Genomic DNA, 17,086 nt, shown 5'->3' on the forward strand with positions numbered 1-17,086 from the left:
AGCTCTTGGCTTCTCCTGAAACAACTGCTTCTTCATCTCTCCACAAGTTGTCAATTCATTATAGTTTATCCTCCTCTTACCTCTATGATACAAGCTCAGAATGGTTTTTTTTACCACCCTTTATTATGGATTTCCTTCCATTGTCAAGAAGAGTCCCCAAGGCTTTGCTTTTGGACAAGATACTAAATCACTGCTTAATTCAAGCTTGTGTCCTTTCCGTATAGGAAGGGACATGTTTTCAGGGAGACTTTATAAAGTCATGAATGACCTTGCTGAAAATGTCTCATCAGCTAAACATAACGTTCAGGCCTTGCAATAGGCCCAAACATTACTTTTCGTAATCTTGCTCTTTGGTGGTAAACCAATCAGGAACAGTTACTGAAATCAGATCCTGTTGTTCCGCGTAAACAAAGATGAAGTTGGGAAATTAAATTCTGTCCTTTCTGGGAAATCTGACCATAAGGTGTTTCAGAGATACAGGCCAGGATTCTTGTATTTTAAAATCACTGAAGTCTCCTCACTTCCAGCTACTGGGCCCGCTTTATAATGTCCCAAGGCTCTTAGTTTCTGGACCTTCCCACCACTCTACATTTTAAATCGTGCATCTGTATTTAGGAAGGACTCTTAGCCATGTTGAATCATTTGCAAGATATTCAAGAAACTGTCCCAATTTCCTCAGTGGAGAAATTCTTTAGGGGTATAATAAAAATTAAATAAAAAGTCAGGAATCTGTCCATTCTGGACGAGCAGTGGTTAAATCACTACATCATTACTCTTCCAATCCAAGGAAGTTAAAAATGGAGTTTGGACTCTAATCCTAGCTAAAAACCCAAGCAACTCTGTGGCATCTGTGGGCCTTCAAGACTATTTTCTATATGTGTCAAATACACAAAGTTACAACTATGAAGTTTTGCCTTAAGGTCTTGCATCTGTCCTATTGTATCCTCCAGTTGGATTTAGTGTAATCTCTGCAAGTTTTAATGATATTTACAGCAGCAGTACTGTAATAACTGACAGGAGGAGAGGGAAGTGATGGTGCTTGTCATACTGCTGTACTGTGTGAGAGGGGCTCTATCTTCTGGGTTTCCTAATATCCAGCCCCCAGGTTGTGCCCTGGGCTTTTTGGTCCCATGTTCTCAAAGCCTTATATTTTGAGACCTGGCTACTAATAGCCAGTACAGATTAGCCAAATTTAAATCACAATTATAGCAAATGGGTAATCTCCCAAAACCTGAAGCTGCAGGAATATTGGAATGCTAACCTTTTTGTAAGTTATTAGTACAGGTGTTTGCAGTGCAAATCTTTTTGAAAGAACAATTCTTGTTAGCTTTGGTAGCTTAAACATGTCAACCTAGCTATAAAGCTTTCATATACATCAGATGTATGTACTCGTGTACTTGAGAGTTTGGGTGTTCCCAAAACTCAACATCATTCTTGAATTTTGAGGTTGAGATGCAATTGATTTACTGTATTTCAAAGAAGGCTGAAATATATGCTAATCTCTAATTACACCGGATGACACAATGCACTTAAGTTACCTGAGCTGCTGACTTGAGCCTGGCTGTAGCCTACATAACCATAATAACTAGATAAAATTGTTATTTTAACTATATACAAGTTTTGAAGTGTCTATATTTTGCTAAGATCGTTCGGAATAAAGAAAAGACAGAGATACTAATTTTTTATAGGACCCGGTTTTTAACTGTTAACTCTAATGGATTTACTTTAAATTCTCAGACAACTAATCCAACACTCAAAAAGTAAATTCTGTAAGTTTGGGGACGATATGCTGTTTTTCATAAAAAAATAAAGATTGAATCTCTAAGTGCAAAATGGAACTCTGCTTTAACTATGGAGTTGAATTGTAACCAGTGTTTCCATAGTGGAATATAAATATTTGCTGAAAAACTTGTTTTTTCCAACCAATACAAGTATAGTGTATTGTCATATGACACCAAAATGCAGGAGAAGCTGTCGGATTAAAATTTCTTAGGTTATTTCAGCTGACGTGCATTGCAGAGGTGACTTGTTGCATTTCATAGCCTTGTTTACATTAAAGAAATTTGTGCTTTGCATGCACAGTTGCATACACTGGCAACCTCCTCTCCACATAAAGTGCTTGCAGCAGCTCACAAAGAGTACTAGCATCATAGGTACTGAAACTAGGGATGCTGGAGATGCTGCCGCAACCCCTCACTTGAAGTGGTTTCCATTATCTACAGGGTTCACAGTTTGGTTCTCAGTATTCCCACTACTCAAGTTATTCCAGCATCCCTGACTAGCATTGTGGCAATTGCTCATGCTCAGAGCAAAGCTCACCACCATTGTACTCTGCATCAGATCAATGTGCTCCATTGCAGTGCTAAAACAGTCTGACTGTGTTGGGGTTGAAGCTGCACCAGTTCAATATAACTGTTTCACCAAATCCCCAGTTTTCTCAAGCAAGCTCATTTAACTTGTAAAATCATGCTTATATCTGTTTTTGCATAAAGACAACTTACAAAAGTATCCAATTTCCATTTTCAAAAGTCACTTGGGTACTTAGGCTCCTAAGTCACTTATGGTCTTCTGAAAACTTTACTCAGTTTGTATGTGTATACACATTTAGACACTTTGCATTTTACATATAGAAAACTGGATTGAAGCAGTAAATAGAAATTTGCATGGAGCTGTGGGATAGTTGTCTACGGTTCAGTGTGAGCGCAACAGTTTTCAGTGAGTGTTGTTTGAAGACATAGTGAACTGTGATTGCAGAGAATCCTCTTTTAGGCAATGTTGCATCTGTACTAGGTGTTCATCCATAGTGCAAGTTGCACTGATGTACTTAAGTAGTTTAGACATAACACACACATGCTAGCAGATTTTTTTTTTTAAGAATAGAATCCTACACTGGCTACAGAATTAAGATGTCATCTGGACTGGCTTTTGCACCTGATTAACAGAGTCCTTGACATATGAACACAAAAAGGAACAAAATGTAGAGGAAAACATAAGCTTTGCATTGTTTGCCGTAGACGGTGACAGGGAACAATGTTGTATGTTATTGTTTGGAGAGTGAAACAATATTAAAATATCAGTCTTATTGATATCCTCACACTTTGTGCTTTTATGCAATATATAGACATCTCTTGATATTTTATTTTAATTTCATGTTGATAACTAACTACGTCACTTTAATTAGTCCATGTATTAAATGACCTGTGACTGCAGAAGCATATTAACAAGCATCCTTCAGTCAATAATGTATTTTTAGTTTTCAGTCACATCATTCACATTAAAAAGAAGACATTAAAAATACAGCAACAGCAGTTGTAAGAAGGGAGCTAATATTGCCTTTGTCAGAGGTTTAACATGAGAGAGTAAAGAAATTGTTTTCCTCTCCAAAGAATTGGATTTTGTTTTATCTGTTTATAAAAGTTATAATACTCTGGATGTCACACCCAGATCTTTTATAATTTGTTGAAATTTACACACAGCATAATTTTAGAAAAAATACCAGTTCAAGCCTAATTTGATGAATAGGTGTTGGAACATGTAAGGAATATAGGCTTGCATAAACTAAGTCTTTTAGCCAAACTTTAATGTTCCTGCTATGGAAAACTGTATGATTAAAATCGAATGTATATGATACTTCATACTCTGTTACCAGACATTGCTTATTAAGTTAAAAACTTAAATGAATATTGTGATGTATTCTTTGTGCATGTTTCTGCTTGTGTTCATAAAGAGATGTTCTACTGTGTGTGTGTATATATATATATGCATGTATATGTGTGTGTGTGTATGTATAAAATATTGCAATTGGTGGGAAATTTTCAATTTATTGCATAAAATAATGGGGAGAATAAATTGACAATTCCATAAAACTAAAGACCGTTTCCTAATCACTTTGATAACAAGTTACACCAGATTTTTTTTTTTGTACATTTTCACTTGAGCATTCATCTCTTCTGTCCCCTACCCTTAACTTTCTAACAGCTTTTGGTTTTGTGGGCCTTTGATTGTGCCAATAGTATTTTAAAACTGTTAAAGATGTGATTTTTTTTTTTTTTTTTTTTTGAGATTTGCCTCTGCTTTCCATTACACAGATAATAAGTACAGCAAACGATAATCCCCCAAATCAAGGAAAAACAGGACTGTAATGAGGGGCTCTGGTAAGATATCTTAGTTCAGTTGGACTGTTTCCCTCTGATATGACTGCTTACACACTCTGTTTGCTTTACAGAAAAGTAACAGGAAACTAATTTCCTGCCTGGACTGTTAAGTGTGTTTTGTGGTGATTTTATGTAGGTTAAAAAGATATTTTCTTTCTGTATTAAGAAATCTGCACAGTATTTATCCAGATTCTACATATCATAGAAACACTTATAATTTTTCCTTTTTAAGCATCAGATTTATGTCTGTAAAAATAGTGAGTTATTTGTGTCTCAGAGATTAGACACAACATTAATGCCATTTGGCACTGAATACACCTCTACCTCGATATAACATGACCCGATATAACACAAATTTGGATATAACGCAGTAAAGCAGTGCTCCGGGGGGTGGGGCGGGGGGGCTGCGCACTCCGGTGGATCAAAGCAAATTCGATATAAAGCGGTTTCACCTATAACGCGGTAAGATTTTTTGGCTCCCGAGGGCAGCGTTATATCGAGGTAGAGGTGTATAATTTTAAATTGTTCAAATACTTCTGCTTGTCTAGTATTAGTACTACTTTTATTCTTAAAGATCAGGACTATCAAATCAAACATTTATAGTACTTCAAAAAACAAGTACACTTCTCTCTCATGGTCTTTCTCAATTGTCCCAAAATAATTAAGTTTGTTCATCTCAATGTATAGTATTTTTGTAACACTCAAAGGGCCTGTTCCAGAGCTCATTGAAGTGAGCTCTGGATCAGGCCCTTTAAGACAGAATGTAGTTTTCCTTTTCAGTTTTCCAGACTGATCGAAACTTGCTAATTGGCCTTATAATGTATAAACAAAACAGAAAATACTGTGTAAAAAGTTTTATAAATCACTTTTATAACAAGTAATCAGTGTATGGAATTAATTGTTAGAAGTGTCATGCAAACCAATAGAACCAGTAGGTGTATTGCCAATCAATACATAAAAGCAACTGCTAGAAGAAATGTGGAAGAAGTATATTCAGGTTAACAGAGTACTTGTAGTTTGACATACCACAGTCTATGCTCATTGTCCTTGCATTTATCAGATTATTTATCTACAAACAGAAAAGTATTAAATGGTTCTTTAGACAAACAATCCCATTATCAAAACTTGCACTTGAGCCTTTTATGTGTGAGGCTAAACTGTGTGCATATGTCTTGAAGGCCAGGACCATAACAGAGTTTAAAAAAAAAAACACTAGATAAATTCATGGAGGGATAGGTCCATCAGTGGCTATCAGCCAGGATGGGCAGGAATGGTGTCCCTAGCCTCTGTTTGCCAGAAGCTGGGAATGAGCAACAGGGGATGGATCACTTGATGATTACCTGTTCTGTTCATTCCCTCTGGGGCACCTGGCACTGGCCACTGTTGGAAGACAGGATATTGGACTAGATGGACCTTTGGTCTGACCCAGTAGGGCCATTTTTATGTTCTGTTCTTATTCTTATGAATATATGAAGGCTTAGACTTTCAGGATAAATATTTAATATTTCATAATTATTCAATAGGCTTAGTATCTACTAAATATAAATATCATTTGTGGGCCTGTGACTAATTTTTTTAAACCCTTCTCTTCTATGCCCTTTCTGATAACAGCTATTACTGCAATGTATAGTAATGTTAACTGCTAGCTTTATAGCCCTTGAAATGTATATTTCTAAAACATTACTATATCAGTCTGTCTTCGTCTTTGTATTCATTTTTAATTCCATATTTTATAAACAATGAATTCTTAACATTCTATCACAATTCAGATAAAAACATCTATACTAATAATGCATTGTAGACGGTCAGCAAGCATGGCCCAAAAAGCAGGCCACAATTACTTAAATGGATTCATCACATGAACTAGAAACTTCTTGTGTGCCAAATATCTATCCTTATGCCATTTACTATGTGGTTACAACCCAATCTCATCAGTATTTCTGTTTTCAAGATCAACAGCTTCAAAATACAATTCACCAGTCAGTAAAAATCGAGTTGCCTGTGTACATGGCTCTTAAGAAATTACAGGATTCTTAAAACCTTTCCCCTTATGACATCAATTTGAGTTGTTATGAGAGGCTGTAATAGAAATATATGAGAAATGACACCCAACAGAATGGCAGTGCATTCAACTAATATACAAGACTTGAGTTCAAGAAAGAGTTTTGCTTCCAGATTCAGATCCTTGGTCAGTGCATCCTTATTCTCAAGGAAATTAGATTAAAATATGCTAGTATTCAACTGTCAGATTAAACTATTGGGCAGTATTTGCAATTTAAATATTTTCTTTTAGCTTGGAAAGGGGGAAGACATGATCACATTCTTATAAAAGAAGACAGGAAGAAAATTACAATACAGAGGCTAGGAAATAATTTCAGTTTAATCTATTATATGACAAACTTCTCTACCATATTGTTGCCAGAAACATGCTAAGACTACCTCATAAATCAACTGTACATTTGTATTACTGGTTACACACCACAAATTTCAGATTCACTGTCTCAAGTTAAAAACAATATTTACATGGGAACACAGGAATTGGAATACAGGAAAGACTGATGCTCCATTTAGTTCAGTAGCCAAATTATGGCTATTACACAGGAGCAACACAACTGACAGTACATGATGGTCAAGCCTCACCTTGCTCTTGTGGTTTGCTCATTGCCTCTCAATACCGTATGCAGGATTGGCACCCATTTCCCTCTTGACACCAAAGACTACCTGAACAATATGTAAAGGCCTTTAGGGAGTTGTTTTTGGTAACTGCAGAATAATAATAATCATGAGATCTATTTAAGTTGGACCTATAACTGACAGGTGCCCAGAGGAGGACTTTCCTCATCTTCCTGCAACTAGTAGTTATTTATCTCATTTCGTGCTTTGCTCATGTGAACCAGTTTATTTTTTAACTAGCCAATTGCAGTGATCTTGCTTAGATAGATCAGTAAAATCCAAAGTAGTTTCTCACCTTAGAGCAGGAAATAGTGTATTTAAATGTTTTAGTCTTATTATAAGGTAAAATACCTGCAATTTGAAGATGATCATGATTTATATACACCTATTAAATTTCAGTTTTTAAAGCAAAAGAAAAAAAAGTAGCGAATATTTACTTCAAGCTTGAAACAGTTCTCCAGTATCAAATAAATTTTGGCTTTAAAATAGTTTAACAAATGTTCAGTTTTAGTCTGATAGGGAACATCTACACAGGGATAAAAGACCCATGCCATGGCTGTAGCTGGCCTGGGTCAACTGTGGGGCTAAAAATTGCTGTGTAGATGTTTGGACTTGGGCTGGATCCCAAGCTCTGGGACTCACAATCTTCACAGGGTCAAAGCCCAAATGTCTACACAGAAATTTTTCAGCCCTAGAGCCTGAGCCCTGTAAGTCTGAGTCAGCTGACCTGGGCCATCTTTGGGTTTTTTATTCCTGTATAGACATATCCATAGAGGTTATGAAATATTCTTTTTAATATTGGTAATTGAATAACTGAACTTGTCACAAAAACCTTTTACCTTTCAAAAACCCCTAAAATGTCCCCTTAAAAAAAAAAGAGAAATCATCCTTCCTGTTTGAAGAACATCTCTAAAGCATGTAAATAGTGAAGTATTTTTCTCAAGTTGCACTTCATATTGTATTGTTTTAGAAGCTTTATTTACACCTTTATTTGCCTTTCTGAATAAAATCTGCAACATCATTTAATGTGAGCCAATACTTGTTTAAAAAATGAACTAGTGTATTATACAAATAAAAACCAGATGGCTGTAATAAATAAAGGCTCAAATACATTTGTACAAGGGTTCAAAGATGGAATATATGAGGGCTGTCAAGCGATTAAAAAAATAATCACGATTAATCGTGTGATTAATCACACTGTTAATAATAGAATACCATTTATTTAAATATTTTTGGATGTTTTCCACATTTCAAGTATATTGATTTCAATTTTAACACAGAATACAAAGTGTACAGTGCTCACTTTATATTTATTTTTATTACAAATACTTGCACCGCAAAAACAAAGAAATAGTATTTTTCAGTTCACCCAATACAAGTACTGTAGTGCAATTTCTTTATCATGAAAGTTGAACTTACAAGTGTAGATTTATGTACAAACAATAACTGCATTCAAAAATAAAACAATGTAAAACTTTAGAGCCTAGAAGTCCACTCAGTCCTGTTTCTTGTTCAGCCAATCGCTCAGACAAACGAGTTTGTTTACATTTGCAGGAGATAATGCTGCCTGCTTCTTGTTCACAATGTCACCTGAAAGTGAGAACCGGTGTTCGCATGGCACTGTTGTAGCCGGCATTGCAAGATATTTACATGCCAGATGCGCTAACTATTCTTATGACCCTTCATGCTTCAATCACCATTCCAGAGGACATGTCCTTGCTGATGACAGGTTCTGCTCGATAACAATCCAAAGCAGTGCAGACCAGTGCATGTTCATTTTCATCATCTGAGTCAGATGCCACCAGCAGAAGGTTGATTTTGGTGGTTCGGGTTCTGTAGTTTCCACTTCAGAGTATTGCTCTTTTAAGACTTCTGAAAGCATGCTCCATACCTCATCCCTATCAGATTTTGGAAGGCACTTCAGATTCTTAAACCTTGGGTTCAGTTAGGGTTACCATATTTCCACAAGCAAAAAAGAGGATGGGGGGGAGGAGCCTCGCTCTAGCCCCGCCCCTGCCCCACCCCCATCCACTCCCTCCCACTTCCCACCCCCTGATTGCCCCCCTCAGAACCCCCAACCCCCCCCGCTCCTTGTCCCCTGACTGCCCCCTCCTGGGACCCCTGCCACTAACGGCCCCTTATCTAAGCCACCCTACTTCTTGTCCCCTGACTGCCCCCTCCTGAGAACGCCCTACAACCCTACCTGTCCCCTGACTGCCCCGACCCTTATCCACACCCCCACCCCATATTCACATCCCTGCCCCCAGACAGACCCCCGGGGACTCGCATGCCCTATCCAACTGCTCCCTGCCCCCTGACAGCCCCCCCAGAACCCCAGACCCATCTACCCCCCCCCGCTCCCTGTCCCTGACTGTCCCAACCCCTCTCCACACCCATCCAACCCCGCCTCCCTGTCCCCTGACCAGGGCCGGCTTTAAAGAGCCCAGGAATCGGGCTATGCTCCGGCCAGGGTGGGGCTTGGGGCTGGGTCGGAGGTGCTCGGCCGGCGCTGCTGGGGCCCGGGCCGGGCCGGCGCTGCTGGGGCCCGAGCTGAGCCGGGTCCGGGCTGGGGGTGCTGGGGCCCGAGCTGAGCCGGGTCCGGGCTGGGGCCCGAGCTGGGCCGGAGCCGCTGGGGCAGCTGGGCGCCGCTCGGCCCGGGCCGGAGGGAGCTGCTCGGCCAAGGCCGCGCCTCCCCGGAGCTCTGCTCCTCGCGCCCCCCGCCCCAGCTTACCTGCTGCTGCCTCGCGCTTGCCCCTGCTTCTTTTCAGTCTTCCCGCGAAGATCTGATTGGTGGGAAGCAGGGGAGGGGGAGGAGCAGGTGGGGCGGAGCGTGCAGGGGAGGGGAGGGGAGGAGGGGGAAGACAGCTGCGGGCCAGACAGCATGGTAAGGCTGCAGGGGATGGGGGGAGCCGGGAAGGGGCTTTGGGTGCCCAGCGGCACTTGGCCGCTGCTTTTCTATCTATAAATAGCCGACTGGGGGGAAATCCCGGACATTTTTAGATTTTTAAAAATCCCCCCCGGACGGCTATTTATAGATCGAAAAGCCGGACATGTCCGGGGAAATCCGGACATATGCTAGCCTTAGTTAAGTGCTGTAGCTATCTTTAGAAATCTCACATTGGTACCTTCTTTGCGTTTTGTCAAATCTGCAGCGAAAGTGTTCTTAAAATGAACAACATATGCGGAGTCATCATCCGAGACTACTATAACATGAAATATATGGCAGAAATGCGGGTACAATAGAGCTGGAGACATACAATTCTCCCCCCAAGGCGTTGTCACAAATTTAATTAATGCATTATTTTTTAATAAGTGTCATCAGCATGGAAGCATGTCCTCTGGAATGGTGGCCAAAGCATAAAGGGGCATACGGATAGTTAGCATATCTGGTAGATATCTTGCCTGTTCTCATTTTCTGGTGATGTAAATAAGAAGTGGGCAGCATTATCTCCCGTAAATGTAAACAAACTCGTTTGTCTTGGCGATTGGTTGAACAAGAAGTAGGACTGAGTGGACTTGTAGGCTCTAAAGTTTTCCTTGTTTTGTTTTTGAGTGCAGTTATGTAACAAAAAAAATCTACATTTGTAAGTTGCTCTTTCACAATAAAGAGATTGCACTACAGTATGAAGTGAATTGAAAAATACTGTTTGTTTTATCATTTTTATAGTGCAAATATTGGTAATAAAAATAATATAAAGTGAGCAGTGTATACTTTGTATTCTGGGTTGTAATTGAAATCAATATATTTGAAAATGTAGAAAAAATCCAAAAATATTTAATTTTAATTGGTATTCTATTGTTTAACTGTGATTAAAATTGCGATTAATCGCTATTCATTTTTTTGAGTTAATCTCATGAGTTAACTGCGATTAATCAGCAGCCCTAGAATATATATTTTATCACTTGTACATAAAACAATTGCGCAATGTATATCTGATGCAAAACTTGGACAGAAACTGAAATTTTGTCTAACTTTTTCTGAATTTCAGTATTTTTGGTGACTGAGTTGTTTTTTTTTTTTTTCCTCACATCCATAGTTTTCCTACACATCTTCCCTTCAGTCAACCATTGTTATAGGACAAGTTATTTCTCACCATCTCATGCATTACTCTAGACTCTTGAAATATTGCTCCAAACTGCTTTCTAAGGTGGCACTCCTTGGTTATAACATTAGAATGCAGAAAAGTGAATTGCAGTGAATTGATCAATAGTAGCCATATAAAACTTCAGCAGTGTGGGAGTTTAACCTGCTGAATAAATATAATTCCAATTTCTACAGTGCATTTGCATTGAACAGACTTGTCCACATTATTTTAAGAAGTGCATTCCTCTTTCAATTTGTTTTTCTAATTACACTAATGTATATTATGACAGATTATACTGCATTATTTAAAACACTCAGCAGATGGAAATATAAGAAACTTTTTTGGTTTGGTTTTATCCAGTTTGAAAAAGTTCATGAATATATAGGGGTTCCTGCCTAATCAAGAAAAGATAGACTTTTTCCTAACCATCTTACTATTCCTGTACCATCTACTGAAGATTAAAAAGGGAAGGGATTTTGATTTTGTAGAAAATGTTGGTAATGAGATTGCTGATCTTAATGTTCTATTTTTATTTAATTCCCATAGCTGTGTTGAAAGTTGTATAGCTGGTCTCAATGGCTTACAGAGAAATACACAATACTATAGCAAGATTATTATAGTTATGGAGAGATTCTTTTTAGGAATGAGACAAAATAGAAATGTCAGATTTTGACATCCTTTAAAGTTTTGGTCATTTGGTCTGAGTATTTGGATCTGAACTTGCCCCTAAAATTTTGATTTTGTGTCGGAGCTAAAACTAGAACAGCTATGTTTTCTGGTTTACAGTCAGAACATAGAAAACTAATACAGTGTAGACAATAGTCTAATATTAATAATGGTTTTCCAAAAATGGTATCAGATAAGCACAGGCTTATGTTGAAGGCAGTCCAATGCCTCCCGGGAGTTCCCTAGTGCTCAGAGAGGGAGTATGCCTGCTGCTGCATCCCTTAGGATGATGCCAGATATTCTTTTGCCCTGTGCAGCTAGCTGGTTTCAGTAGCCAGTGTGGAGAAGTGTGATGGTTTCTGTCCCTTGCAAAACTGGGAAGTTTCCTTGTGGCCTCCTCACTGCAAGTGCTCCATAATGTTCTCTCCTCACTGAGGAAAACGTTACTAGTTGACGCAAGTTTTTTTTAATAATTTTACTATAGTCTTTTCTATAGGGTAGGCAAGACCAAAGGCACAAACTATAGAAAATCATTAAAGGGGAAGTTTTTAGATGGGTGTGACATACTGGCTTTTACTTCTCCTGCTGTTACAGATTCTTGTAGTATTGTTAATTGAATTTGAGTGAGAGGGTTATGCCACCAGTTTTGGGGCTAGTAGTATTGGGGTATTAGTTATCAAATGAAAATCTTTTCATAAACAGCATAGTATTAATGTTGCCTGTCAGCTAACCGGTTAAAAATCCCTGACACATCTCTCTTTTGCCTTTATTTATAGGGGGGGGGGGAGCTTTTGGGGGAAGGACAGATGGACTGCCAAAATGAACTGTTGTAGAGAGACTCTGATATGTATGTAAGCAGTAGAGGAGCTGCTCAGTGGCAACTCAATATGATTAACCATAATATTAGCCAGATTCTGAATCAAAAGGATATTAAAGAGAGAAATAAAGGGGAATAGTTGGGTCAGGACACTAATCCTGAGATACCAAGCCTTCCAGCAGTGAGAGAGTTATTTGAATGTTCACTAAATTGATACTGAGTGAAATCATGGTTCTTTGAGGGCTACATAAAAATACCAGTTTTATGCCCTTGTTCTTCCTTGACTTCTCCCCCGCCCCACCCAAAAAAAAAAACCTACCCAAAATGTACAATTGGTACCTTTGTTGATAGTCTGAGCAGAACCCAAGTTTTGCCTTGGTCTGGAAGTTGAACTACTTTCTCATTCCTAGAGGGTGGGCTCTCTAGATCAAGTTTAAGATGTCATTATTTGTGTATATAAGAACACTTGCAAAATTGTTGCTAGTACTGTAGCTGTTCTGTTCATTTGATGTCTTTAATGACCATTACAGTCTAAGGGGAAAAAAATGTGATCACACCTGCGATGGTCGTATCCATGTGATAAATTGCTGTCCACTTTATTTGCACTCTACCTACTAATCCATCTCTACTGGCATTATTACCATTTCAAACTTCCAAGCAGGAAAAACAGTTGCCAGGGGAGTTGGGGTGAGTGATGTAAAACTGCCCCATTTTTATATTTATTCTGAAACAGTAAATAGAAAAATAACTAAAAAAAAAAACACCAACAAGAAACCTACCACTTCTTTCTTCTCGCCACAAAAGAGAGAACTTTGTTTAAAGTTTCCACTTACAGATAGGAAAGAAGCCATCCCTCAGGGAAGATTTGGCTTATACAATATTGTATGAGTTTAATGTATGAGACTTCAGAACTTCTTCCAGCATCAGTCCTCAAAAATCTATGCTCCAAAATGAGATTTCTCTATGTAAAATCCCCAAAACAAGTTTTGCTATCTAAAGTTACTAGACATAAATTGTTATACAACATTATTAGGGCTCTGTGCAATATATTTCTAAAAATCATAACTAAAATGTTGTATTCTATAGTTGAAACACTTCAGATTTGTTTGAATTGTAGTATGAAGTTAGTAAATTAATTAAAACATTGAATTTAGTATGTGACAATCAGATTTCATAGGCTTTTTTTCTCACATAAACTATAAAAATGAACTTTTTGTAGTAAATGTTAAGTTGTTTCACAATATTTTTGAGAGCTATAGAAAAGAAAACTAGGCATGGACGGGTCTGCTGCAAGCTTTCCATGGGCCAAAGCTCTGAAGTACTGTCTTTACAGGTTTTTTTTTAAAAGATGACTGAATGAATGCACTTTTATATTAGCATAATGTAGTTAAAGGATGGTAACATTCTGTCTGTAAAGAGCAGGTATTTGCACACTTTGATATGCCTAGGAATGCAGGCAAGTGGTGGTACATTAATTTTGATGGAATAAATGGGCCTAAAGAGTCAAAAGTGTTAACGTGCTCCTGTAATTGTCCAGCATTAAACAGTTTTAAACAAGGTTTGAGATACAGACCCCTCAGCCTGCTTGGTACCGTGGCAAACACATCATTAAACATCCTTTTAACCTTTTATTAAAGATACAGAAAAGAAATTTAAAGCATTTGAAATATTAAGTATTAAATAAGTCTTTCATTTTAAAATACCTGGAGAGAGTTTTTAAAAAGGAACCTACCCCTGCCACCACCCTTGTTTCACTGTCATTTAGGCCATTGCTATGCTATGCAGTGCCATAGCTGTGTTGGTATATCATAGTATAGATACAGGCTATAGTGATGGAAGGTATTTTTGCTTCACTACAGGAACACTACCTCCCCAAGCAATGGTAGCTAGGTTAATGGAAGCATTCTTCTGTCAACCTAGCTACATCTATCGTCGGGGCTAGGTTGGCATAGCTATAGCAGTTGGGGGTGTGGATTTTTTTCAACCTAAATTTTACATGTAGACCAGGCTTTAGATGGTATTTAAAATGGTAAAAACTGTCCTTTCTGGGGAAAAGAGAAGTTAAACAGTAATAAGTCACTAGGACAAGATGGTATTCACTCAAGAGTTCTGAAGCAATTCAAATATGAAATTGCAAAACTACTAACTATGGTATGTAACCCATCACTTAAATCAGGATCTGTACCAGATGACTGGCAGATACCTAATGTGATGCTGATTTTTAAAATTGGCTCCAGATGCAATTCTGGCAATTATAGGTTGGTACGCCTAACTTCAGTATCAGGTACATTGAAACTGTAATAAAGAACAGAATTGTCAGACACGTAGATGAACAGGATATGTTGGGGAAGAGTCGACACAGCTTTTATAAAAGGAAATCATGCTTCAGTAATCTATTAGAATTATTTGAGGGGGTCAACAAAAATGGACAAAGGTAAACCAGTGGATATAGTCAACTTGGACTTTCAGAAAGCCTTTGACAAGGTTCCTCACCTAAGGCTCTTAAGTAAAGTAAGTAGTCCTGGGATAAGAGGGAAGGATCTTCTCATGGATCAGTAGCTGGTTTAAAGATAGGAGACAAATGCTAGGAATAAATGGTCAGTTTTCACAGGGGAGAGAGGTAAATAGCACAGTCCCCCAGGGATCTGTACTGACAGCAGTGCTGTTCAACATATTCATAAATGATCTGGAAAAAGGGGTAAACAGTGAGGTGGCACAGTTTTCAGACTCTACAAAATTACTCAAGATAATTAAGTCCAAATCTAACTGAGAAGAGTTACGAAGGGTGTCACAAAACTGTGTCACTGGGCAAGAAAATGGCAGATGAAATTCAGTGTTGATTAATGTCAAGTAATGCATATTGGAAAACATCATCCCAACTACACATACAAAATGATGAGGTCTAAATTAGCTATGCATACTCAACATAATGTGCAGCAGCAGTCAAAATAGCTAACAATGTTAGGAACCATTAGGAAAGGGATAGATAGTAAGATAGAAAATATCATCAATATATAAATTCATGGTATGCCCACATCGTGAGTACTGTGTGCCGTTCTGGTTGCCTCATCTTTTAATTAAAAAAAAAAAAAGACAGAATTGGAAAAAGTATAGAGAAGGGCAACAAAAATTATTAGGGATATGGAACAACTGTCAGAGGAGAGATTAAAAAGACAACTGTTCATCTTGGAATAGAAACAACTGAGGGGGGATATAATAGAGGTCTATAAAAGAATGAATGGCATAGAGGAAATGAAAAAGGAAGTGTTATTTACTCTCTCAAATAACACACGAACCAGAGGTTACCCACTGAAATTAATAGGCAGCAGATTTAAAACAGATACAAGGTAGTGCTTTTTCACACAATGCACAGTCAACTTGTGGAACTTGTAGCTAGGGTATCTTGTGAGGACCAAAACTATAACTGGGTTCAAAAAAGAACTAGATAAGTTCATGAATGATAAGCCCATAAATGCATACCAGCCAAAATGCTCAGGGACTCAACCTCCTACTCTGGGTGCCTAAACCTCTGATTGCTGGAAGCTGGAACTAGATGAGAGGGGATGGATCTCTTGATAAATTGCCCAGTTTTGTTAGTTTTTTCTGAAGCATCTGGCACTGGCCACTGTCAGAAGACAGGATATTGGGCTAAATGGACCATTGGTCTGACCCAGTATGGCCATTCTTATGTTCTTTTGATTTCCAGTTCCACTCTTCTCTTGTTTACCAGACGTGGTCCTAACACAGTCCTTGAGTTATATCAGCAGGCCTTTTTGTTTGAACTGATTCAGTCTGTCTCCCTTTTGCATCTATTGATACACGTGATTGGAACATTTTGTAAACTTTTTATCCACTTTCCCACAGTTAAGCTTACAATTAGGGTAAATTTTTAGGCCCAATTATTACAAAAGTGGTCAATGAAATAAAAGTAGAGGGCTAATTTAAAAAAAAAAAGCATATGTATTACAATTTCTTACAAAATGGATATTAGTATTTAAATCTTCCCTTGCTTCCGATTCCATAATTGTGCGGGTACATCTGCAGTTACAGAAATTAGTACCCATATTTGTGTAGAATTACTATGATTGCATGCACAGTGGTGACAAATATGCAAATAACCCTTTTAAACAATTACCTGACCATTTGCATGCACAGTTATGAAATCTGGTCCCTAACATTCAGTCATGTATTTATGCTGAGAGTGGGAGAACCATGTGTGGTGTTACTTCTGCTTAATTAGATCAGTTACCAAGAAAAAGATTAATGAGAAGTGTTTTGGTTAATCGTAACAATGGATAAATAAAACTTTTTTTCTGTTTAAATGTAATTATTGGAGGTGTCTAAGAGCTGGTTAATAGTTTATAGTTGTAAATTTCTCTATGCTGTCATCAATTTCCCACTATGCAACCCTATTTTTACTTCATGCTGCTGCTCAGCTCTTTTTCAGCTACTAAGTGTCAATTTCTAACAAAAGTGCAGACTAGATGCGATCAAACTGGCTGTGTAAGATTAAGCCGATATGATAGATAAGGGAAGCACTGTATCTTTTATCTGGCCTTTGCAAATGCACATTTTGCAATCTCAGGCCATATTGAATCTATTGCTGGCCCTGAATTCTCAGCTGACAGCTATGGTATATTTGTTGGCTTGTTGGCTGAAACTGTTCTTTGAGGGAGGGAGAGAGAGAGAGA

The 17,086-nt window shown here is 38.1% G+C and overlaps 1 protein-coding gene across 13 annotated transcripts in view; it reads left to right on the forward strand.

The window, feature by feature from the left end:
- Positions 1–17,086, forward strand: part of MINDY2 (MINDY lysine 48 deubiquitinase 2) — a 107,359-nt gene that overhangs the window by 77,021 nt on the left and 13,252 nt on the right. The window contains exon 9 of one of the 13 annotated variants that reach the window (XR_010590729.1): positions 4,089–4,154. The exons of the other annotated variants lie outside the window; for them this stretch is intronic. The gene's annotated coding sequence lies outside the window, so the exon portion shown is untranslated. The remainder of the gene's footprint in view (positions 1–4,088; positions 4,155–17,086) is intronic. 13 annotated transcript variants of the gene reach the window in all.

This window comes from Chrysemys picta, chromosome 10 (genome assembly GCF_011386835.1).
Source record: "Chrysemys picta bellii isolate R12L10 chromosome 10, ASM1138683v2, whole genome shotgun sequence".
Lineage (NCBI taxonomy): Eukaryota > Metazoa > Chordata > Testudines > Emydidae > Chrysemys > Chrysemys picta.